General features: G+C 39.5%; 1 protein-coding gene across 1 annotated transcript in view; it reads right to left on the bottom strand.

The window, feature by feature from the left end:
* The window catches only part of znf385b (zinc finger protein 385B), a 71,228-nt gene extending 54,463 nt beyond the window's left edge, over nt 1-16,765 (bottom strand). The window contains 2 exon segments of the mRNA XM_080903435.1: nt 16,233-16,500; nt 16,651-16,765. The gene's annotated coding sequence lies outside the window, so the exon portion shown is untranslated.
* Between the last annotated feature and the right edge of the window lie 200 nt (nt 16,766-16,965).

The following is a 16,965-nucleotide window of genomic DNA, read 5'->3' as shown; positions in this document are numbered from 1 at the left end:
TTAGGATATGATACTCATTCAGTTGAGGTCTTTTTAATGACATGTACATTAATTATTTACAGATAAAAGTATCTGTAAATGTTATTTTTTTCATATTCTGTTTTTCACCTCCCAAAAAAAGGAAACCTCAGGGTCAATGAGATAAACCAGATGTTCCTCTATTACAGACTGTTGGGGATTACCACCAACAATCACACACAAACACACACACACACAAACACCCACGCAGACACAAACACAGATAAACACACTATTGAATGTAGGTTACCCAGCAGGCTGTGCAGGATTTGGTGGGACATGATTGGTTGAGCCAGATGGAGATTGTGGGCCTGGGATTATAATCCAAAGATAAGTGTGTGTATGTGTGCGTGTGTGCATGTCTGCAGTTGTAGCTCATTTAGTATAATCTGTAGTCTAATAATAGAGATTACCACTTGCACTCTTCTGAGCATCTACTGACAGTCGTCTCACTCGACTGGCTGTTCCTCACAAAAAAAACTCCTCTGACCTCTCTGTGAGTGTGTGTGAGCACGTCAGAATATCATTGCTGTCCACTGATGGTAGAATACACCAATTATATACTACTGATGGTAGTATACACCAATTATCTACCACTGATGGTGGTGTACACCAATTATATACAACTGATGGTAGTATGCACCAATTATATACCACTGATGGTAGTACACACCAATTATATACCACTGATGGTAGTGTACACCAATTATATACCACTGATGGTAGTATGCACCAATTATATACCACTGATGGTAGTGTACACCAATTATATACCACTGATGGTAGTGTACACCAATTATATACTACTGATGGTAGTATACACCAATTATCTACCACTGATGGTGGTGTACACCAATTATATACCACTGATGGTAGTGTACACCAATTATATACCACTGATGGTAGTGTACACCAATTATATACTACTGATGGTAGTGTACACCAATTATATACCACTGATGGTAGTGTACACCAATTATATACCACTGATGGTAGTATACACCAATTATATACTACTGATGGTAGTATACACCAATTATATACCACTGATGGTAGTGTACACCAATTATATACCACTGATGGTAGTATACACCAATTATATACTACTGATGGTAGTATACACCAATTATATACCACTGATGGTAGTATGCACCAATTATATACCACTGATGGTAGTGTACACCAATTATATACCACTGATGGTAGTATACACCAATTATATACTACTGATGGTAGTATACACCAATTATCTACCACTGATGGTGGTGTACACCAATTATATACAACTGATGGTAGTATGCACCAATTATATACCACTGATGGTAGTACACACCAATTATATACCACTGATGGTAGTGTACACCAATTATATACCACTGATGGTAGTATGCACCAATTATATACCACTGATGGTAGTGTACACCAATTATATACCACTGATGGTAGTGTACACCAATTATATACTACTGATGGTAGTATACACCAATTATCTACCACTGATGGTGGTGTACACCAATTATATACCACTGATGGTAGTGTACACCAATTATATACCACTGATGGTAGTGTACACCAATTATATACTACTGATGGTAGTGTACACCAATTATATACCACTGATGGTAGTGTACACCAATTATATACCACTGATGGTAGTATACACCAATTATCTACCACTGATGGTGGTGTACACCAATTATATACCACTGATGGTAGTATACACCAATTATATACTACTGATGGTAGTATACACCAATTATATACCACTGATGGTAGTATGCACCAATTATATACCACTGATGGTAGTGTACACCAATTATATACCACTGATGGTAGTGTACACCAATTATATACCACTGATGGTAGTATGCACCAATTATATACCACTGATGGTAGTACACACCAATTATATACCACTGATGGTAGTATACACCAATTATATACTACTGATGGTAGTATACACCAATTATATACCACTGATGGTAGTGTACACCAATTATATACCACTGATGGTAGTATACACCAATTATATACTACTGATGGTAGTATACACCAATTATATACCACTGATGGTAGTGTACACCAATTATATACCACTGATGGTAGTATACACCAATTATATACTACTGATGGTAGTATACACCAATTATATACCACTGATGGTAGTGTACACCAATTATATACCACTGATGGTAGTATACACCAATTATATACTACTGATGGTAGTATACACCAATTATATACCACTGATGGTAGTATGCACCAATTATATACCACTGATGGTAGTGTACACCAATTATATACCACTGATGGTAGTATACACCAATTATATACCACTGATGGTAGTGTACACCAATTATATACCACTGATGGTAGTATACACCAATTATATACTACTGATGGTAGTATACACCAATTATATACCACTGATGGTAGTATGCACCAATTATATACCACTGATGGTAGTGTACACCAATTATATACCACTGATGGTAGTGTACACCAATTATATACCACTGATGGTAGTGTACACCAATTATATACCACTGATGGTAGTGTACACCAATTATATACCACTGATGGTAGTACACACCAATTATATACCACTGATGGTAGTGTACACCAATTATATACCACTGATGGTAGTACACACCAATTATATACCACTGATGGTAGTGTACACCAATTATATACCACTGATGGTAGTGTACACCAATTATATACCACTGATGGTAGTGTACACCAATTATATACCACTGATGGTAGTGTACACCAATTATATACCACTGATGGTAGTGTACACCAATTATATACCACTGATGGTAGTGTACACCAATTATATACCACTGATGGTAGTGTACACCAATTATATACCACTGATGGTAGTATGCACCAATTATATACCACTGTTGGTAGTACATACCAATTATTAGTCCTCCACAGTCTGGACTCTCTGCTCAGTTTAGCTACAGTTCCCCCGCTGTTCTGCACGGCCACCAACCCACCCAGCTCTCCAAATCTCATGGCTCAATATTCTATCTGCATCCCCTTCAGTCTAGAGTAATCATCCCCTTTATTGAACCACAGTCCGCTAGTTAGTTAATGATAACAGGCTAATGTTATGTTAGCATTAACTAATATTAGTGTAATGTGGCTATTAGGTAATTGCTAATGATTAAACGGTTAATGGTAACATGTGCACTGGCCAGGTTCATGTTTATAACTGCTTAATACTTCAGTGTTGTTGAAACTGGATCAACTCTGATCTTTAATCAACTCTGAAATTCCTCCTAAAGTGTTGTTTAGCATTATGAACATTAACTACTTCAGCTGTTAGAGAGGGGAAGAGCCGTCTGTCTGACTGTTTGCGGTGGTGCTTTGTGAATTTGTGAGTCAGCTGGAGGAAGCATAGATGGCTTCCTCCTGTCAATACTGTCAGAAATGTCTGTCTTATGTAATGTGAAATGTGTATATAAATTAACATTAATTTCAGCATCAATTAATATCTGAGTATGAATTTTCTTTATAACCCATGTATCTACAGAACTTCAACAAAAATGGGGCATCCAACGTGGAGACAGCTGCAACTGTCTCCACATTCTACCACTGATGGTAGAATACAGAAGTTACAGAAGTTACAGGTTGTAACTTCTGCTACTAGAAAAGAGAGAAGAGCTAGCAGAGAGAGACTGTGTTAGCAGTCCTACAGCCTACTGTACCTCAGCTTATTGGATTTCAGAAAATAATTCTGATAGTTTTGATATCAAAGTTAAGGTTACACGTTCTTTATTTGTCGTTGTCAATCATCATGAAGAAACACGACAGAATGAAATAACGCAAAACGTGAAACAGCCTCTTCCCCTGGAATAACATGTGAACTGTGATGGCTCTTAAACCAGATGAGCTACTATGTCTGGTTGTCATTTTACTCTGTTAATCAGTGTTGTGCCTCCTTGCAAATTCAGCCTAGTAAATAATTAATTTGCAAAGCACACCAAAGTGGGGCCTCCCTCCACAGGTTACACCGCCAATCTTCAGTCACCGGACTCCCAGTGGAAATGTCTAAGATAACAACCGCCCAAAATGTGCATCAATTTTATTCACAGTAACAGAAGCTAAGGACTCAAAGTTGAGGCCAGAAAAAAGCATCTACTTTGCCCAATAGATGAGAAGATGACTATGGCATCATTTCTTTCTCAACATGCTGACTCATCAAACATTCAACAGTTGTTCCACTTAACTAATGGAGGAAGAAACACAAGACAAAAGCAGAAACGCACACCTTGGCAGACAGTTTAAGTTTCTCCTCTTCTAAAGGTATTTCAGACAGCGCGTTGAAGTTTAGAGCAGACTGAATGACATCACAGAGGAGAGGATGTTAAGTGTGAAAATGTGCCACCTTTTCTATAAACGGAACACCCGTCACCTTCATGTTGAGGACATTGTGACTTTGAGTTTTATGGTGTTAACTTTACTGATGTTTTCCTGTTGACACACACAGTCGTCCTGACTGAGTGGCAGGTATTTCAACACAGGACCAGTCAATCCACTAAACAAATCTTTACTCTTTCTGTTTTTGGTGAATGTTACTTGCTAAACATGCAACTTTAACGGCCAAAAAGGAGCAATGAATCTCCTAACAGGCACTGTGTGTGTAAAGCTTGATATAGCTCATGTCTTTGTGCCAAGGAGCTTAACACACGTCCAGAAACCTCTACTGCCATACTACCGCATTGGGTGACATGCTCTTTCATTAGACTGAACAAACACAGCTTCACTCAGTACACACCATCCCTCTGTCTTAGGGGGTCAGAGGATTAAACAGTCTCTACAGTATAAAATGTGGATTATTCTATTGCTCAAGAGGGTTTCCAGCAAATGCGATAATTAGCTCTGTGTCATTACTGAGCCTCCTCAGAAAAATGTGTATTCTATAAAGGAAACATTGGACTTGAAGCAGAGGTCCAGGGGTTTTACTAGATTTTTTTAAATTTATAGTAGTGAAATAACAGAGTAGGTTAAACCTGTTTAAAATATGTGATTAACAGCAGACTACCGTTATTTCTACACACACACAAAAGCAGGGGCAATTCAATTCAAAAAGGAAAGAAGTTCGAATCTACTATGTTTCCTCCCTGTCCGCTGATAAATGCATAAACAGAGTTTGAATGGTGGATCAGATTGGGGAAGTTGCAGAAACTGTCTCTTGAGTGTCAGAAGCATTGGTTTTGGATTTTAAGAGTTGTTGACAGTAATAATAAAGCAGAATAACATATTTATCCTTCACCACGCCAGCTTCCTGAACACATTCTCCATAATCGCTTTTTTAAAATGTGATGGTATCAAACCACAGACCATAGTTTTCATCAACATGTACAATAGTGTGCAAAAGTCTTATGCTAAGCTTCTTTTCTTTATATTATTTGGTATGACCACGTTTTCTTCATTACAGTCTGAACTCTTTTAGCCAATCTTTCTTTTAATTTCTTCCTGAAGGACTTGTTGGATGTTGGCTGCCTTTTGTTCTGTTCTCTGTCAAAAAAATCCCACACTGCTTTAATAGTGTTGAGGTCCAGGCTCTGGGGAGGCCAGTCCATTACTGACAGTGGTCCATTGTGTGTTTTCCGATCCAGGTATGCTTTTACTACATTGTCAGTGTGTTTGGGATCATCGTCATGCTGAAAAATTAATCTAGATGTTCTCCAGATGGTCCTGTATGGTGAATCAAAATCAGTACTTACAGATTGATTGCTACCACTTTTGTCAAGATCCACAGCACTGACTGAAATGCAGCTCCAAACCAGAGATCTGTATTCTGCGTTTTTCTATCCAGGTATATTCTTACTGGATTTTCAGTGTGTTTATAATCATTGTCAAGCTGAAAAATGAAGTTGTTACCAATACGAATTCTTTCTGTATACAAAATTTCATTAATTTTGACACGGCTCCCGCTCCCCTCTACATATTAATGACAATTTGAACAAACAATTTCAAATTTGGATTTATCACGGTATAATACTTGTTGGCACAGATTTTCAGTCCAGTTCTTGTGTAATTTGGCCTATCTCAGCCGTTTCTCCCTGTTTCCCTTCCGTAAGAATGGCTTCTTTCCATTGAGACCATTTGTATTGAGGCTTCAGTGAACACCTGATGGATTAATTGAGGGATATTATTCATCTAACAGGTTCTGTGTCAGGTCTTTGATGGAACACGACTACCCGATGCTGTTCATCTGCTAGTTTTTAGGCCCGCACATGTTCATTTGTCCTCCACTTGTCCAGTTTCCTCAAATCCTTTGAGAACACACTGCACACCATATTAGGATACGCCAAGGTTTCAGCTAATTGTGCTTTCAAAATCATCATACAATTTTATGCCAGTTACTTGTGTTATCTTTGGATAACTCATTACTCATAAATACTACTATAGAAATGGGAACAAACTCTGAGTTTTAGTGACAGGCTGCTAGCAACAGAGTGCCTCATGATAAGATTTCAGATTGGTTCTTTGTTTAGTTGTCTGTGTAGTGTAGACACGACACTGGCTTATCTCTTGGGTTAGGCGCCCTTTTCACGCTTGAATGACTCATAGATCAATGTAAAGTTGCTTGTTAAAAATCATCTTAAAATATTGGAATAAAAACTTTGAAAGACCCTCAGAAAACCTGGAGAAGTATTGCTCAAGACTACTTTAAAAATCACAACAAAATCTGGCTGCTGGGAAGCTAAATATAAAGACATCCAGGGTCACTCCATACTTTTGCACAATACTGTAGCTATATTGATTCTCTCACATGGCCCTATGATCAGCAAAACAGCAATTTCAAGTCTGAGTGCAGCAGAACAGAAGTTACTATCTGTACGTTAACAAGAAGAACTTGTGGGATCAATTCAATAGTTTCTGCTCTTTTAATTATATGGTGATAAAAATATAAGAACATGTCAATGACAAGTATTAAATTGTGAGATCAGCTATATATTAAAAAATGATTTCTGAGATGAGCATGAGAGAAGGCAAGCTTTAAAGAGATGACATATGAGTATCCATCAATATCTTTTCACCACCTGCATTTTGTCATTTTACAAAACATTATATGCCCGACCGCCTCAAGGACAGTGACTTCCTGAAGTGTCCTCTGGATGTCTCTGAGCTTATAAGCAGTTCAATGAATAATCCTTCCATAAAAGGATTGTCAGAATTGCACAGGAAACAATGATACAATATGTTACCCTATTTTAGAGGACTATACATTAGATTTTATGATTTTGTGTATGCAAAAGCCATTCTTGCAGTCTTTTCTTTGATATTCAGCTTACAAACAAGGTCTTCCATCCTGCACATTGCCCCTGACCAACCCAGACCAAAAGATAATATGTTTTTCTTATTGTTTCAGCTGTTTCAGAGCACAAAAATCCCGAACATGGACGATAATTTCAGAACCAACTGGATTAGTGCGGACGTGGTCCGAGTGTCTGTCTGACAGGTGGAACTCCTGACAACTTTCCACAGTCTCTCAACTGATGACACAGCGTGTGAGAGTGTATTGTGCAGTGTGACCTTCAAAATCTCAGTGTGTTTGTGTGTGTGTGTGTGTGTGTGTTTGTGCGTTTGTGATACCTCAGAGACATGAGTCGCACGGAAACACTTCATCACTGCCATCCTATTTACATGCACACACTTTTTCCTTTCAAACACGCACCCACATGTACAGCCAACTTTTCCTTCATACGCTTCCGTTCTTTTTACACAGTGACACATATACACAATTGTGTATGTGTCAATTGTGTTTCTGATAATAATCACCCAATCACATTTCATTACTGTCAACATTTACTTTTTGTCACATGACAGAAATTTAATTAAAACTTCCTGAAACAACCTGGAAGCAGCTGCAAACACACACACATACACAGGTAACGCCATAAATCACAGCAGACAGAATGGGAGTAATGAGGTGGCTAGCTGTTAGCTACATGCTTCCTACAGTGCATAGCACTAACTACTCCACATACTCTCGTAGTCACTGCTAAAGTCACAGAACACCGCATGCGAGGGTCAACACAGTAGGACTGCTTCACACGGTTGTCAGGGCAAACAATGTGTATGTGCTTCAGCATTATCTGAAACATTCGCTTATCAAAACTACCAAGCGAACACTACTTACTCTGAGTCTTATTTCAGTTGTATCAGCAGTAATGTCATGACTGCACTGATGCAGCTACATTTATTTAAAGGAATAATCTGACATTTTGGAAGTGCCTTTCTTGCTGTGAGTTGAGAGAATGCTACTCTGGTGTGTTTCTGTTACAAGATTAGCTACAAAATATAGCTTCTCTGTCTAAAAAAAAAAGAAACTCAGCAAATCTGGAAGAATGGGCCAGCAGGGGACAACTAATGTGATTATGAAAAAACTTCCAGCTCTATCAAAGGGAAAACAGCCCTCAGCTCCCTTCTTCTGTGACCTCATTAAATATTTTCCTGATGACTTTATGGTCTCAATTACTAATTTCAGATCATTCTGAATTAAGGCTAAAATTAAATAATTAAATTCAATTTTATTATACAGTGTATTACTCAGTTCACAACAGTTACATAAAGGTGCTTTATATTGTACGGTAAAGACTCAATAACTTAGAAAGAAACCCCCAAAAAATCAAGGAGCTAGCTCTTGGTAACAGCGGTGAGCAAAAACTAAATTTTAACAAGAAGATACCTGCAGCCGAACCAAGCTTAGGAAAGGACAGCCATCTGCCACAATCAAATGGGTGTGAGGGGAAAGATTAGAATGATCACGTCTGAACTGAGCACTAAATCAGAGAAAAAGTCTGTGAAATCATAAAGAGTTTCTAAGCAAGGCTCAGTTAGATGATAAATAACAACAGCTAAAACAGTTTTTTGACTTTTCCAATTAGGGTGGATACTGGTAAGAGAAAGGCTTTCAAATTAATTGGAACTCTGTTTGTGCCTATAGTTGATTATTAAGCTAGAAGGAAATAATGCTGCCACTCCTCCTCCTCAGCCTATACTTCTGACAGTAAATATGACCAAGTGGTGCTGATTCCTTTAAACTAATATCTTATATTTTTCTTTCTTCATGATTTTTTATACTTACATTTTTTTTTATTGCTGAACATGATGTCTATAGGAATGAGGTTTGTGGGGGAAGAAGGCGAAAAATACAGAGAGACATGTGAGACTGCAATTCCCCATCCTGGTTCCAACTCTGGATACTGACATGTTGGGTTGTATACTTGGGCAAATATCTAGAAAGGAAACCTGTAATTTTTTGTAACAAAGCTCATTAGAGTAAGATTATCCAGGGTGAGCTCATCTCTCAGCCTCTGAGAGACATAACGTCCGTATATTAAAGACAAGGCTTTTAAGGCGGATGTGCATTAAACCTGTAATGTTTTTAATAATCACAGGGGCGATAACTGTGGTTGTAAAAAACACTTATAGTTCTATAGAAGACAGCGGATAAACAGCCCTCCAACTGATCTCTGTAAAACATTTTCTATTGGCTCAGTCACTCATTTTAGGTCATACTAAGAAAAAGATTAAAGTCCCCTAACAACTGAATCAAGAAGAACATCTGGCATTAAATTAAATCAAACACACAAAGCTATACGCTGTAGTGACCCCTTGTGACAAATGACCAGTTTTATTGTACTCAAAAATAATACAAAAGTCCATTGTGTAAGTTTATTTATGGTGAACTGTGATTTCACACTCTTGTCCGTTCTTTTCTCATCAAATGTGGTTTCAAAACATCAAGATGGCAACGGTAAAAAACCTCATCTCGAGACTTCGAAATGGGACCTCACAAATAAGTGGATGACTTCATGGTAGCTACTTCCACTTTGTATACCGCCTATGTACAACACTAAACTAATTTTTAAGTTTTAAATATTTAGAGTTGAGGCTTATTATTTGATTTCACAAATCACTGGGTGGCCACTTATAGTGTCTATGGTTGAAAATGGTTAGCTTAGCTTGTCATAAACACTGCAATCTCCAGCTACTCTGACATGTGACATTATGTCATGTTGTTTTTGCTGCTGTATAGAATAAAGACAGAATTACATGTTCACAAGTTTTCAGATGTTGGTTAGCGGATTTAGGATGTTAGGCCAGCTGTTTTTATCTATTAAGGTAAGCTGGCTGGCTGCAGGCTTCGATTTAATATGATATAGAGGGGGATACTGACATTCTCAGCAACAGTTTCATCCCCACCTCATATTAAATAATGAATCCACACGTAATGTGATCTTGATTAAATATTGATGTCAAATCTCTGCTCTAACTGAAAAAAAGAGTACGTTGTTACAGTGAGGACATTACACCTGTCTGCTGCCAATCAACACACACACACACACACACATATACACACACATAGAATAAAACTACAATAGATTTTGTATAGAAAGAACAGTTTGTGCTTACATCACTATGTGCGTGCGTGTGTGTGCGCTCTCTGCAGGTTTCTAAACTAATCTGTCCTGACGTAACAACATGCTGCTTCTCAATCTGCCCACTGCTGGAGTCCTGGCAGACGGACACACAAACGCAGTGTTTAGTAATGTAGTCATGCTCTATAAATAGGTAAAAATTGATTTGTGTGGAGGAGAAGTGTGTGTCTTACAGTAGGATAAATCTACATTTACTGTACAACTGGACAAAAGAAACCAACAATCCAGGCAGTCTGATGGTTAACAGCCCATCCTGATGACCCTTCAGCAGCTTAATACAGTCTACATTTTTTTTAAAGACATATGCCTCTTCATCTGTTTGAGAGTATCTTGGGTTTAGTCCCAAGGATAAAGGTCAGACAGCCAACATGAACATTTTGCCAGTTTGTCTGTCCACCGCCACCTGAACATCGTACCTATTAACTCAGTATTCTGCATGGTGTTGTCAGCCACAGAAACAGCTCTCATCATTGGTTATCAGACAGAACTGTCATCTCATTAACTTTGGAAATGGACTCGATACAATCCTGTAGAAGACTAAGCACACCTTATGACTCATATAACACCATTAGCAACAATAACTTGAACTTGATTCTTTTCTTTTTCAGCCATTTTGTTGTGGATTTGCGATGTGCCAGGGATCATTGTTGTGTTGCGTGACCCAGTTTTGGCCGAGCTTTAGCTGTCGGACACATGGCCACACATTTGACTCTTTGTTATGTAGTGGAGTTTATGGTCGATGAAATGGCTGCAAGGTGCCCCATCTTCTGGCAGCCCTCTGGCAAAATGCTAACTCTTGGGTTTTTTGCAATTTCTCTGAGCGTTGTATAATCTTTACTTGGGCGGAATTTGCTGGGATGTCACTTCTGGTAGGACCAGAAACTCTCTGACTGGTACTTCCTCTCAAGGCATATGGGATCAATAAGGATGTACTTAGTTTTTCCCAGGACTGCCCAGAGTATTGAGAAAACGTTCTGTTTCACATGACTGTATTTTAAGATGTTTATAGCAGCTAGTCTTTTAGCTAATTAAACTTTAAACTTTTAAAATATACCAAACAACGTCTTGATGCATGCTCAATCATCCAGATAAGTAAATCTCTAAAAGTTGATTCTGTTCATCTGGACGTAGTGTTTTGTGGGAGAAACGTTTCGTCACTCATCCAAGTGACTTCTTCAGTCTCAGCTGACTGCAGGTTTCCCCAATCTTATTGTAAGATGGTGACAGATGTACCCTTAGGCCCCCTCCTCGATTCAGAGATGGTCTTTCCCTTTTCACATAAATGGCCTCCTTGACTCCGCGCTCAAACCAGCGTTCCTCCCTGTCCAAGATGCGTACATCCTCATCATTGAAAGAGTGTCCACTGGCCTGTAGGTGTAAATAGACTGCAGAGTCCTGGCCTGACGAGGTAGCTCTTCTGTGTTGTGCCATCCGCTTCGCCAGAGGTTGTTTGGTTTCCCCGATGTATAAATCCTGGCAATCCTCCTGGCACTTAACAGCGTACACTATGTTACTCTGTTTGTGTCAGGGGACCTGATCCTTGGGTGCACCAATTGTTGGCGCAGCGTGTTTTGGGGTTTAAAAGCCACAGAGACCCGGTGTTTAGAAAAAAATGCGTCTCAACTACTCCGATACTCCTGACACATATGGGATCACGTCCTGATGACACCCAGTTTGTGCTCCAGTGGATGATGAGAGTCAAACCTTAAATACTGATCCGTATGCGTAGGTTTACGGTACACGTCAGCTTTTAGATGTCCCCCATTCCTGATGTAAACCTCACAGTCTAAGAAGGCTAACCTGCCACTTTTCATATCCTACCTGGTGAATTTGATGTGTCGGTCCACCGAGTTAATGTGATCCGTGAAATGTGGTACATTCTGAAATTTGATTTTCACCCAGGTGTCATCCACATATCTGAACAAATGGCTTGGTGGTGTTCCAGGGTAGGATAGCAAAGCCCTCTTTTCCACTTCTTCCATATACAAATTGGCCACGATGTGTGAAACTGGGGAGCCCACGGCACACCCATGTTTCTGACTATAGAACTGACCCTTGTATGTGAAGTAGGTGGAATGAAGACACAGTTCCAAAAGCAAACACACTTGGTCGATGCTGAGAGTGGTCCTGTTGCTGAAGTTGGGGTCATCCTGTAATCTCTCACGAACTACCTCCAACGCTTCCGTGACTGGGATACATCTGTCACCATCTTACAATGCTGTGATTGCAGCCATTCCCCAACTCTCTGTGAATGGTACTCATGGCCATTGATCAGTGGTCTTTGATCAGTGGTTGTTGATCAATGGTCATGAGAATCTGCATAATTATGATGAAGGAACTGACCTCCCAGCCCAAGATGTCACCATCTTACAATAAGATTGGGGAAACCTGCAGTCAGCTAAGACTGAAGAAGTCACTTGGATGAGTGACGAAACGTTTCTCCCACTGAAAACGCTACGTCCAGATGAACAGAATCAACTTTTGGAGATATACCAAACAACTTGATTAAATCCAATCCAAGTTACTGGGGGTCAGCACAGAGACAAATATTCACACACTCCCACAACCACACTGAATCACCAATTAGCATAACACGACCCACAGTGGGACAAAGCTAGAGTACCTAAAGAAATCCACAGAGAAGCATCAACCAGGAGGTTTGAACCAACCCTCTCGTTGTTAAGTGATAGTGCTAACCACAAAAGCGCACCAGCATCCACCAGCATGCTACCCTCAATTTTCACACAAATGTTATCTTAGCACATACTCTGCTGAAATGTCATGAAGTTTATATATCTAACAGACGTTTGCTAAGTTAAAATGGTCCAGCACACACAACAGCAGGGTAATAACCAGTGCTTCATTTTACCAACATTATTTATTATTCCCTTGATCAAACTGTTAGCATTCATATACTCTACTCACATATGTCCCGTTTTTCTGGTTCTCTTTTCCTTGGGGGTTTTTATGCTCACTGTGAATGTTTTCGTGCTCTCTCTTTGACTTTCAGCATCCCCTTAATGTCTTTAAAAGAAGGCTTCTGCTTTAGTTAAGTTGATTGGTGTTAATTAGACACAGAGAGGACGGAGAGACATTGAAGGTCAAACCAGAAAGCAGAGAGTAGCAGTCACAGAGCAGGGAATGAGGGAAGGAAGGAAAACAATATAAGGATGGATGCTCTGCTCACTTAACACTGCTGAACAATGGGGAAAAAAGGTTTCCAGGTCACAAAGAACATCCAAGAAAAACTGAGACACAAGGAAAGGAAAGGAAAGGAAAGGAAAGGAAAGGAAAGGAAAGGAAAGGAAAGGAAAGGAAAGGAAAGGAAAGGAAAGGAAAGGAAAGGAAAGGAAAGGAAAGGAAAGGAAAGGATTAGGCATCTCAGGGCAAATTCAGTTTCCAAGTCTGTTTCTGTCAGAGCAGCAACAGTCCAGCTGATCAGGGAATCAATATTAGAGTAATTAACTCAATAACATTCCTGCAACCCCAAACACGCATTGAGTCCTTAAAACTCCAGGGCTCACCGTGTTAATTATTTTACAGTGTAAACCCAGCACAGACACACACAGACACACACACACTTACATCACACTGTCATCTATGTGAAAATTAACATCTCCATGACAAAGCGAGAGTGAGACAGGACAACGCTGGACAATTTGGACTGTGTGTGTGTGTGTGTGTGTGTGTGTGTGTGTGTGTGTGTGTGTGTGTGTGTGTGTGTGTGTGTGTGTGTGTGTGTGTGTGTGTGTGTGTGTGTGTTGTGTTAGTAACAAGCATGAATATGCTCTATTCTCTCTCTCCTTTAGTCCTGACTTTAAAATTATACTGAACAGCATTTATATTTAACTACAGTTTTTAAAAATGCTTAAAATTCCATAAATGAATCGGGCTGATTTTCATCTTCTTGACTTGCTGTGGTGTAGTCCCTGGGCTTTCCTTGAGTTCTTATTCATTACTTGTGTTATTTTGTTAATGAGCCTTCCTTGTGCACTCTCCTATGATCCCCTATCATCATGTTTCACTGTTAGTTAACCGTCCTTTAGTTACTTCCTGTTTTACTTAGAGAGTTTGTTTTTTCATGTGTCCTGTTTCTTTTTCTTTCTTTTTTGTCCGATGATTGGGTCCTCTCCTTACCATCACTGCCCCAAACCAGTGTATGATATTCATTATTTCCTTTTTTCCATGTACAAACTCAATTTGAAAAGTCACTACTGCTTTGAAAGCATTTTCTATTTAACCTAGTTAATATACTGCTACTACTAAAGACTGTCAGGTATCTGCGGTAACACTGATAGGAAGGCAACAGTAACTCAAATAACCACTCGTTACAACCAAGGTGTGCAGAAGAGCATCTCTAAATGCACAACACAATGAGTTCTGAAACAGAAGGGCAGCAGCAGAAGACCACACCTCAGTGCCACTCCTGTCCGCTAAGAACAGAAGACTGAGGCTACAATTCACACAGGCTCAAAACTGAAGATCTGAAAAATGTCGTGCTGCAACGTTTGGATGGTAGGCTCTTAATTTGCCATAAATAAATGAAAGCATGGATTCCCTCTGCCTTGTATCAGCGGTTCAGGCTGCTGGTGGAGTAATGGCACACTGAAGCATAATGTGTATGTCACAAAGCTCAAATCATTTCAAAATGATTTTTATAACATGACAATCAATTCACTCAAAAAGCCTCCACAGTCACCAGATCTCAGTCTGGCACCTTTTTGGAACAATTTTTCATGATAGATGGGCAACTGTGTGATTCTGTCTCATCGATAGCAACATTTCCAGCACCTTGTTGAATCTGTGCTGTGAAGAATTAAGGCAGTTCTGAAAGTGTCTGGTGAGTAAGTGTACACCTCTGTATAATTCTGAAGTATAATACCCGCCTATTTAAATTTTACTTTTACCTCGTGAGAGTTAAAAACATTATCCTTTTGCTCACTGCTGCGGTCCATTTATTGGACTTTTATTGTGTAGGTTGTGCAGTGTTGGTGGGTATTTTACTCAAGTACATTGCACCGGAGGGCAAATGTGAGTTATTGTTATTTCTTTTAATAACTTCTGCAAAAATTCAAAAACAATTTGATTGATTGATTGATTGATGTAATTAATCAAGACATAGGTGATTATCTTTGGTGACTCTGAAGAATTTTTCACCATATCACCAAGTTTTAAAATATGACTACTTGTGGCGTTTTCTCAGTTAAAGTGAATAATTTAAAGGTATGACTGTGAAATAAGGCAAGTGAAGGTGTCACCTGAGGACTCTGGGTGATTGAAAGAGATGCGTTTCTCTCCATCTTCCAGCATATTTATAATGTAACTCAAAAACAGAAACCTCAGCAACTATCAATGCGTCGGTGATATCAATTTGTGACATGTAACCGAACCATATTGAGTTTGCTTGCAATGAAATGTGCTATATAAATAAAATTGGCATTGCCACACACTCTTAGGGGTCATGTCTCTGCATTTACAATTTCTTTAATATGAGACTTTCAGTGCCCTACATGGTGTAGAGTAAATGAATGTATGCTCAGTCTAATCATTTGGGGCAGTATAAGAGAAACTGGCCAAAAATGTAAATGAGATGTATGTAAACGGGAAAACTATTATATTTAAACGCTCGTGCTGCTGCGTGGTTTTCATAAGCTTCATTTATCAAAGGAAAGAAGAGAAAAGCAAAGACACGTGAGCAGGTGAATGAATGGGACGAGAGAAAGAAGCAGGTGGAAGGTGACTTACCGGAGGACGAGGATGGATGGATAAAGAAAGTAGAGTCCTGCTTGGTTTGAAGCGCACAACTCCGCTCGCGCTGTCAGCTCCGGACCATTCACTGATAATCAATACTTAACCGATCCGAGTCTCCGCTCTGTGAGTGCCCGCGTGCGGTTTAACTGATCGGTCATCGATCGTCCATCCCATTCATCCATCAGGTATCCGGACACTGATCAACTCTGTGGGAGCAGCGGAGTGCCGCGCGCTCTGCGCTGCACTGACCAGAGGGGTAGTGCTGCGCATGCGCCACCACACACACATAAACGCATAACCCCACACACAAACGGCAACAGAGAGCAAAAGAGAGAAGCTTAAATACACCCGATGAAAAACAAAACAAAAAAAAAATACACGTGGATGGACTTTAAAGAAGACGGGCCTTTACCTGCCTGCGCGTGCGTCCGTTTGAGTGAGTGCGCGTGAAATGCAGCTTCTCCTTGATTTGTTTTCAGCTTTTGTTGAAAAAAAAAAAGCAGGTGAAATCCATTTAAAAACCGTAAATACTGGCTGCAGAGCGCGGACACACACACACACACTTTTGCCAACGGTGCTCAGTGTTTGTTGCCCTCTGTCAGTATTTACTGTCAACTCACCTGACCGTGACGTCAGGCGTCATGGGTGTTATTTTATGCTTTCATCCAGTCTGTGGCATTTCAAAGACTAATTAAGATTATCTGCATCAAATGCTGTATAACGTTCA

Source organism: Rhamphochromis sp. 'chilingali', assembly GCF_963969265.1.
Source record: "Rhamphochromis sp. 'chilingali' genome assembly, chromosome: 14".
Taxonomy (NCBI): domain Eukaryota; kingdom Metazoa; phylum Chordata; class Actinopteri; order Cichliformes; family Cichlidae; genus Rhamphochromis; species Rhamphochromis sp. 'chilingali'.
The sequence above is the reverse complement of the archived record's forward strand: the minus strand, read 5'-3'. Positions and strand labels throughout refer to the sequence as shown.